Consider the following 10,084-nt stretch of genomic DNA (forward strand, 5'->3'; position numbering starts at 1 on the left):
GAGCGTTGGTCCTAGTGAACCAGGTCTTGCATAAGTGTGTCTAACTGATAGTTGTTAGGATGCATTAGTAAGTCTGGACTTCGACTGTGTCTGCATGTCAAAAGTTTTGCTTATCATTTCTTGTCAGAAATTACCTGTCTATCATCTTAAGTCTAAACGCGTCTTATTGCATTGATTGCATAGATAGTTTATAGACAAAATTCATATCTTGGCATATCTATTACAGTAAACTTTGACTGCCATCTTCAGAAAATTTCTCCGTAATTTACGGGATTTTGATATTATATATACATATGTAAATTATGTATTGAAGAGTACTAATCTAAATTCTATAATCTATTTCATATCAAAAATCATCCCTCTAATTATACAAGATGGATCACGTATCTAGTTCAAATTCCTTAAATTTCGACAGCTATTTCGATATGGATATTCACCTGAACTCTGAAGAAAGTGTAACCGGAATGGATCAACCAATCAGCCATCACCTATTCTGGATGAATTGGGGATGGGTTCGTAGCCTACTTAATCATTGGAGACAAGAAGAAGGTGATCCCTTCCATCCACCACATTCACCTCTTGGCGAAGAACCTGAAGCACTTACCGGAGAACCTATTCGTAATACTATTTTCTCTCTCATTTCCAGAGTATCTCATCATGATTATATACTATCCCATATTATAAATCTTTTTTATCCGATCGTCCAAACCACCGATCATCCCGATATAATAGAAGAAGTCAACGAGCTTCGTGCTCGGGTAGTGGCTTTGGATAATATGGTGCAAGGGTTACGAACACCAGCAGCAGCACCCGCAGTATAACCGGTACCACCATCATCCACACCAACAGGATCATTACCACCACCAACAACCACATCCGCATCACTCGCCTCAACATCACAATCTGTACCTCGGATATCAACATCATACGCACCATAGGTACCAAGAAGTACCAGCAACGACAAACGATGAAGTATGGATTCATAACTTCATCGGAGAAACATTCTACGACGATTATGTAATTTATAAAGTTTAGAGATTATCTATTCTAGCCTTAACCCTAAATCAGATAGAGTAGAAACCCTTATCCGAATGGTGTAAGATACAAGCTAGACTTGTTTTACCAACAGCATCAACAGTACCCTTAGCCTCACCAGCACAGTCAGTGCTGTTAACATCGTCAGAATCAGCAGCACCTCTAACATCACAAGCTCCGTCAGTTCAAGAAAGCACCGTGGACATCATTACGAGTCAACAACGAGTATATTGTATCAATGAGTTATGAAGTAATAACTCAATTCCTCTAAAGAATTTATATGTATATCTTATATATATAAATTTTAAAACCATCATAAATCTTTCCGTACTAAGCTATTATGTATGAATTGAAAAAGGGTAAATACTACTCGGTTAATTCATATTACTAATATGCTATGATGTACATCCTTCGTTAACGACTTAACCATCGTTAACTACAATCTCTATTTCAACTCAATGAATTCCATTTCATAATAAACTAAGTATATTATTCAATTATATGTTTGATTTTATACTTTCATCTTCGATGTATTCGAAACTTTCTAGAAAACATCATTTATATCTTATGAAGTTCATAAGAATTCCACGAGCATCAACATCCTTCACCGAGGAATAAGAATAAATAATGAAGTATTGATTTCATTAGTGAAATACTCCGCGAAGATTATGTAATCCTTAATGTTTTAGAGATTATTCATTCAATTCAAAAATCAAATGAGCTTAATATGATATTAACTCATCAAATCTGTATTACATCTGAAGAAGATATACATACATATATTTTCATAAAGACGGTAATAAAAAAAAATTCTTTTGTACAAAGTATTAATTGTGAAATCTTTAACGGGTAGGTAATACTCGGGAAATATATAAGTTCACAATTAATATGTTATACTGTACATTCTTCAACTTTGATTCAAAAATTATTAACTATGCTCACAGCGATATACAATCGTTTCCATACAAATTCAATTACATATTCTGATTTTGAAAAATCAGAATCCAAGCCAAGATTTAACAGAAAACATCACTCTTAGATTCTTACATCTTTCAAATGCTATACTTTGACTTCAAAACTGTGCTAGAACATCACTTCTATTCATAAACCCAGAAAAAAAATTTGTATCGTTCAAAATTCTAGAACATCATATGTACCTTGACAATTACAATCTTCATGCAAACCCTTCAAACTTTTGAAAACACCTCGGATTGATAACCAACGATTCGGTTATGATAACTTTGAATGATGATGAAGCAGCAAAAACTGTAAATGACCTTAACAGCCAAAAGTTTGATGATAAAGGATAGTGTGCTGGCAAAGCTCATAAAAAGAGAAAGTTTGGAACTGGAAAACGGATTAAGCAAAGTATGAAAGAGGCTGTGGATAAATCACAAGTACGAAACCTGACTTCAAAGAATCCAAATGATTCAGTATCTGCTGAAGACATTAACGAATACCTTGCTTCCGAATCTAAACCCTTACGGACAATATTCTTCATCATCCTCTGATATTAGAAATTCTAAGATATCATCGTATCTTTCATTATAAATATCCTCCATATTTCTGGAGATAATTCCATAATCATTCTTATCGGAAATCAATTTTCTCCTTGCGATATCTGTGTAACATCATAAAAAAAAAACTATTTTAGTTTCTAAATTCTGAAACCTTCGAGTTTAAAATATGAATATTTTTGAAGAGGTGTTGGGAACTGAAGCATGAGTTAGTATAATATAATGACACTTGATCAACGTGATTATATTACAGTAAGTCATGCTGAGTTTCTAATGGAACGTGATAAAGGTTCACAGATCATACCCTCATTATAAACCATGTTACATAACTCTTTCATTCTATTTAACCTCTAAACTATCAAGAAAATATTTTCTAGTCTTTTTCGAGGTATTCTGGTAATTTGACAAGTCAGATTGTGCTATTACCGTTTCTTTTTAGAACATTAATTATGTTCATTCCGAAATTCATACCTACGAATTCTGGACCATTATTCGCTTGATTTAAAGTCGGGAAGATAAAACAAAAGCATGAAGCTTCAAAATATCAATGGGAGTATATATAAATCACAGTAAATTGGAGAGAGTATTAACTGTGGATGTCAATGATTATGGAAAGACAGAAGCAGAGACATCAAAATATAAGGGAAGATATAAAACCCAACAACCACCCAGAAATTACAAACCGTGTATATCAATGCGTATAGCAATATAAAGACACGGGAGAATAAAAAACACTATAACCCCAAGGTAATGGTAGAAGAAAATAACTTCCTCCGGTGGTAGATGAAAAAGAAGAATGACAGATATGAAAGTTAGGAGTATATCAAGAATCAGAACTGGATGAAGCATTTTTCACAATCTTTTGAAAATTGGAAATGAGGAAGAAGATGTAAGAGTGATGAAAATAATAAAACGGAAGAGGTCAATTTATAGCGAAATATCAAACATAGCAATCGAGGCAAATTACGCATTTAATCAAAAGAAATCTTAATTTCCTTAAATTCCGAAGAATCAAATCTTATTAAGATTATGAAGATTTTCTATTCCTTAAATTACGGAAATCAATCGTTAATATGTCAAGAGTTAAGACGAATCTCTATTCTTCATTTCACTCTTTTACGATAACTTCTCTCATACGCTTCGAATAATTGGATTGTTTTATCCATATTATTCAACGGTGATAAAACTCTATTTATCAACACATATACGTCATGAAAACATTTTTATTGTTAGTCATGATGACCTCACTCAAATTTCGGGACGAAATTTCTTTAATGGGTAGGTACTGTGATGACCCGGAAATTTCTAACCAAATTTAAACTTAATATTTGTATGATTAATATTTCTGACACGATAAGCAAAGTCTGTAAAACTGAATCTCAAAAATTTTGAACTACTTTCATATATTCAAATACCTTTCGGTTGTTCTTGACGATTTGCGTATGCGCCTTTGCGGAGATGTTTACGAACTTTCATACAACTAATAAGGTTTAACTGTGTGCATTTCTTATCTCCAAAGACCATCAGTGGCTCTCCAATCACATTAGTAATACGAATAGCCTTATCATAACACACGATCTCAGCACGGTTCGCAGACAACCAATCCATACCAATAACAATATCAAAACTACCAAGTTCAATCGGTATCAAATCTATCTCAAAATCCCTACCACCCAGATTAATGTTACATTTACGATGTACAGTCTTAGCAGTAAGTTCTTTACCATTAGCTACTTCAACAACATAAGTATTGTCTAAGGGAGTTAACGACGTTTTGATTCTCGGACTTAATTTACTCGACACGAAACTTAAATCAGCCCCCGAATCAAATAGTACATAAAATGATAAATCGTTGACTGAGAACATACCAGTAACAAGCTTAGGATCTTCCTCCGCATCCTTAGTATTAATGTTGAACGCTCGGCCGCGTGCAGTCTCTGTAGTCTTCTTATTGGGACAAGCATCTCGGAAATGCCCCGGCTTCCCACACTCATAACAAACCCTTGGATTACCTCCATTATTCGATTTCCCATTACCACTACCGTTACCACCTCTATTACCAACATTATTATTATTACCACCAGCCGCGGGAGTAGCAGAACCCGACAAAAGCACTGTACAATCTTTAGCAATGTGCCCTTGCTTGGAGCACCTCTTACAAGTAACTGTGCAGTAACCATCATGAGCTTTATAACAACGAGGACACACACGCTGATTTCTGTTATTAGCACCTGAGGTATCCTGTTTCTTCTGCTGACCCTGGTTTTGATTGCGGTTGTTATCCCACTTTCATTTCCCATTATCAGCCTTCTTGACAACCTCCTCACTACTTTCAACAACTGTAGTCTTGCTTCTTCTCAACACCTTGTCATTAAGTTTGTGGGCCATAGACATAGCCGCCTCAATATTCTGGGGTTCACTAGACTCAACCCCGTGTTCAATCTTCTCCGACAAACCATCAATGTAAGCCTCAATTTTGCGGTCCTCATCCGCATAAACCCTAGGACACAACAAAGTTAACTCGAAAAACCTTCGTTCATAGGCATCTAACTCGGTGCCATGCATTTTCAAATTCTTGAGCTCAACCTCTAGCTTCTTAAGCTCACCCCGAGGTCTATAGCGGGTGATCAATCTTTCCTTAAAATCATTCCAGGCCAAACCATAAGCTACATCGTTCCCCAAACTACTAACCAGATTGTTCCACCATGTCAAGGCACTATCCTTGAGAGTGCAACTAGCGAAACTAACTTTGTCCTCTTCACGGACCCGACTGACCCTGAAAATAGATTCGATTTTCTCGAACCAACGAGTAAGCCCTATTGATCCTTCCGTACCACTGAATTCTTGGGGTCGACCAGCCATAAAAGTTTTGTGGGAGCATCCCACATTGTTGTTCACAATGGCATTAACATTAGCATTTGCTGCCATAGCATCAGCAATTCCTTCATTGATTAGGCGTTGCATACGCGCTTCAGTGGACTCTCTTGGAGGCATGATCTTCAAAATAGAATAACACATCGTTAGTACCAAGAATAATACTAGTGTCATAAAGTAATAGATCAAAACACGAAAGGACTAACCATTAAGATATTAGTCAACTAACACTATGAGTAATAACATGACAGTTATGATTGTTATAGAAATAACCATCACATGCATACATATTTTATGATAACATCATACAACATACATAGCACCTAACATACATGAACATATATTACGCATAATATAACATGCCAAGAGCCACAACATCAGAAATAAAACATGATAATGATAATAGACGTCATAAAAATAACCATCCATACATAATAAAAAAAATATCCCATAACAAAATCTTAATAAAATCCTCGGCAAAACGCCGTACATAACCCAAAATGTATGTATAAAAAGGACATTAAGTCTGATGAAATAGATAATCAATATGAATAATCATATCACATTCGCTTAGAGCGGGTGTGATAAGCTGGTCCAGCATGAGTCTCGGTAGGATCCTCATACTTACGCAACTTCCCTTTCACAACATCCAACTCTTCCTTCAACACACGAACAGTGCTCTCGAGAGCCTCGAACTTAGCCTTAACTTCTCGATCACGCTTACGGTTCTCATCCTCAACCCTATGCTTAAAAGTGATAAAGTTACCCATGTCGGCACGGATCTCGTCCATAACTTCATTATGTGGCAAAGTGCGCAAACAATCACTAAGGGCGTTAATACGTGTCGCCTCATTATAAGCCCGATTCATATGAGTAATGGTAGAAAAATAGTAATGAACATGATCATCGATCTCTGGTTGATTAGCACGACGTCTAGCAGGAGACGATGGAGCAGGAGCAGCAACGGAGTTATCGCTCGAAGTCGACATCTGCAAACAGCAAAACCGCAAACTACATACCAAAAAGATATAAAAGCTAATAATATAATCTTATACGAAATGAAATGCATATTAATGCTATAGCAAAAAAGTCAGGCTGTAGACTAGACTCTAATGCACCCTAAAAACCACGGGTTGACCATATTAAGACCGCCTAGTTCCCTACAACCAACGCTCTGATACCACATGTGACGACCCCGTCAAAACACTTAACGGATCCGTCAGTTGGTCCCACAGCTTGATCGAACTTAAATGAATTAAATAAACAAAGTTGCATTCTTTTATCTCAAAAGTTTCCCAAAAAGGAAACAAACCAAAATATGTAGTTTTAAACAACCAACCATAGTAATAAACCAAAAGTTGACACAAAACCTTGCCAACAAACCCACAAGTTTAAATTATCCAAAAATAGAATGCAAGCTTAAGTTTCATAAAATGTTTCATAAAATCTGCCCAAATGCATGCAGACTCTTCTAAACACAGCGGAAGCATCACAAAACTCAAGTACCTGTGAAAACATGCAAGTAAACTGTCAACACAAAGGTTGAGTGAATTATAGGTTTAAATAATAAGTAAACTTTAGACCACAAGATTTAAAAATGTTAGAAAACATTAAACATTATTCCATTATCAATGAGCCACCTGGTAACCACTTAACCCTTTATTTATCCTTGCCAAACACAATAAAAATATACACTTGGACAGTGTATCTACAACAAATTACGAAGTACTAAACATTCCGATTATAAATTGCTAGCGCGACTAGCTCGAAATGGGGTTGTCAAACCCGATAGATCTATCCATAGGATTCGCGTTCACCGGTAGAAACCAATGATTACAGTTACCAGACTAGGGAATATTTTTGTCCAACTCACAATGAATAATTAAATTTAACTGTTACTTGTGTCTAAACGTAAATGAAAATGCATGTAATCACATCCCAAAAATATACTTTGAAAAGTATGTAAAAAACGGGACTATAACTCACCTTAAAAGCAACTGAAGAAACCACACAAACAAGCGAATAGCAAATAGAGTAAAGTGATCAGGAATGATCACAACGCCGACCTATAAATAAAGCAGGTCGATATAAAAAACTAACTTAGGTCAAGTCTTAGTATGATAACTATTGTACATGTTGCAAGTAGACATAGAACAATACTCGGCAAGCATCGGTTTGACTGGAACATCGTACGGACACATACTTTCTATTTTTAGAAAGTTTCTATTTTTAGCAGGTTTCCATTTTTGGAAAGTTTTCTATTTTAGGAAAGTTTCTATTTTAGGAAAGTTTCTATTTTTGGAAAGTTTCTATTTTTAGAAAGTTTCCAAATTTAGAAAGTTCTATTTTTAGAAAGTTTTTAAGTTAGGAAAGTTTCCTTATTTAGAAAGTCAACAAAAGTTAACTGAAAGTCAAAGTCAACCGAAAGTCAACTCAAAAGTCAACCTTGGTCAAACATAGTCAACATTACTTTGAAAAGTGTAAGTTATAATAATAACATAAGTTATAATGTTTATTAAAGTTAAAAGTGTATAATTATGTCATAACATAAGTTTAATTAAATAAAATGAATTATTAAAGTTAATATAAGTTGAAATGATATAATTAATATATCATAAGTAGTTAATTAATTAATTAAATATTAGTCATAATATAAATATTATTAATTAATAATAAATTTTAAATCATATCATAAGTATTATTAATTAATAATGAATTATTAATCATATCATAAGTTTCTAAATATAATTATTAAATCATAAGTATTTAATAATTAAATCATAATTAAGTCTTATAATAATTAAATAATTATTTAATATTCATTATAAGTCTTATAATAATATTCTTATAAAATAAATTTAATACTTATCATAAGTATTTTCCATTAATAATAAAAGTATTATTAATCATAAGTTAAATTAAAAGGTTAATTAAATCATAAATAATAATTAAGTGATATAATAAATATTTATATCATAATTCTTAAATAATAATAATTACTTCTTTTACCATAAGAAATTAATTAATAATGAGTTTCATTATTTTTATCATAAGTTTTAGAATTAAACATAAGTTTTAATTCAAAAGTTCATCGGGTTGTATCTTGAGCCCCGGGTGTCGATTTCTGGCGAGCCTTATATGCATCTCTGCCTATTCAAACCACCCAACACAAAGGTGCACTCAAGAACTCACCAAGAACAGTCCTCAAGTCGTGGTAGTCAGCCATGACACCACTTGAACCTTCAATTTTTTCAAAACCGTGTTTTAGTCGTAACGGGTGAACCGTGGCTCGAATTTAGGTGACCCGAACATGAAAGTTCGTCCCACCATCAGTCCTAACACACTAACACACCCTAAATACATTAAGGATGGTCACAAAGTCGGACCAAACCTGTTTCATGTCAATCCACATTTCAATTTTAACAAAATAGTAATTTGATCATAACTAGGGCTCCGGGAATCGAAACGACATGAATCCGGAGTCTAAAATTAATGTCTTGATGAGAGGAACTTATTTACATACTTTATTTTAACATTTATCTCAGTCACAAACCCAGAATACACGAAATAGCTGCTGTCCAGAATTTAACAAACCGAAAACATGTGATTATGAGTACATCTATGCATACAAACACCATTACAATAATCCACAAACATCATACTACTAAATAATCATCAAAATACAGTAAATAAATGAAAAATTGAAAATTCTAGGGTTAGGGTTTATACCCTAATCGAGAAACGATTTATGTAATCGCGTAGAGAAGAACGAGAGGAACGCGTTGGTGTTAAATAATCCTTGATCCAAGCTATATGTTGAAGCAAGATGATGATGATGATGATGATGGGTGTGGTGGGTTACGGCCAAGAGAAGAGGGGAGGGAGGAGAGCACTTTGCTAAAATTAGGTTTTAGGAAAAATAATATGAAGTGAAAAGTAATTAACAAAAAAAAAGCAAGGGGTATACCCCATGGATTCGGTCGAAAAAGGGAGTGGGGTAGGCCCCACTTGGTCCATCTCACTTAAATGTATAATCCTTGTGGCCCGAAAGCCCGAACGAGTCCCGAAACGCGAAAACGCACTTACGCGATTAAAAATCCGGAAAGATAACAAACGCGCGACGAAAAATAAATATAAATACACTATATAATAATATGATCTTAAAATATTATATTTAAAATATTTAGGATTTAAATATCCCAAAAACGCGTCCGTTGGTTTGAAAACCGAAAAGATTCGCCGGATGGGAATCCGCGAGACGTAGAAACGTATAAATTAAAATATGAATACAAATATTCACATAACACATAATAATTAATATATATATATTATTACAAAAATAATAATATAGGTCATAGAAATGACGTGGCACACTAACAGTTAACGATCGTTAAATAATTAACGGAAAAGATAACGGAAAAAGTAGGGTCGTGACAATAACCCAACCTAGTTTATTAGACATGTATTGACCAACATATGTTCTCTAGGTTGAGATCTACGGTTAATCTTGCATTCCGAGTTACGGTCACTTTTTGATGAATGACCTTATGTGATGCTAAGGTGAGTTTCATTTGCTCCCTTTTTAATTGTTTTTGCAATCTATATTTTTGGGCTGAGAATACATGCACTTTATTTTAAACACAATGGATACAAGTAAA

The sequence above is a fragment of the Rutidosis leptorrhynchoides genome, chromosome 5, assembly GCF_046630445.1.
Source record: "Rutidosis leptorrhynchoides isolate AG116_Rl617_1_P2 chromosome 5, CSIRO_AGI_Rlap_v1, whole genome shotgun sequence".
Lineage (NCBI taxonomy): Eukaryota > Viridiplantae > Streptophyta > Magnoliopsida > Asterales > Asteraceae > Rutidosis > Rutidosis leptorrhynchoides.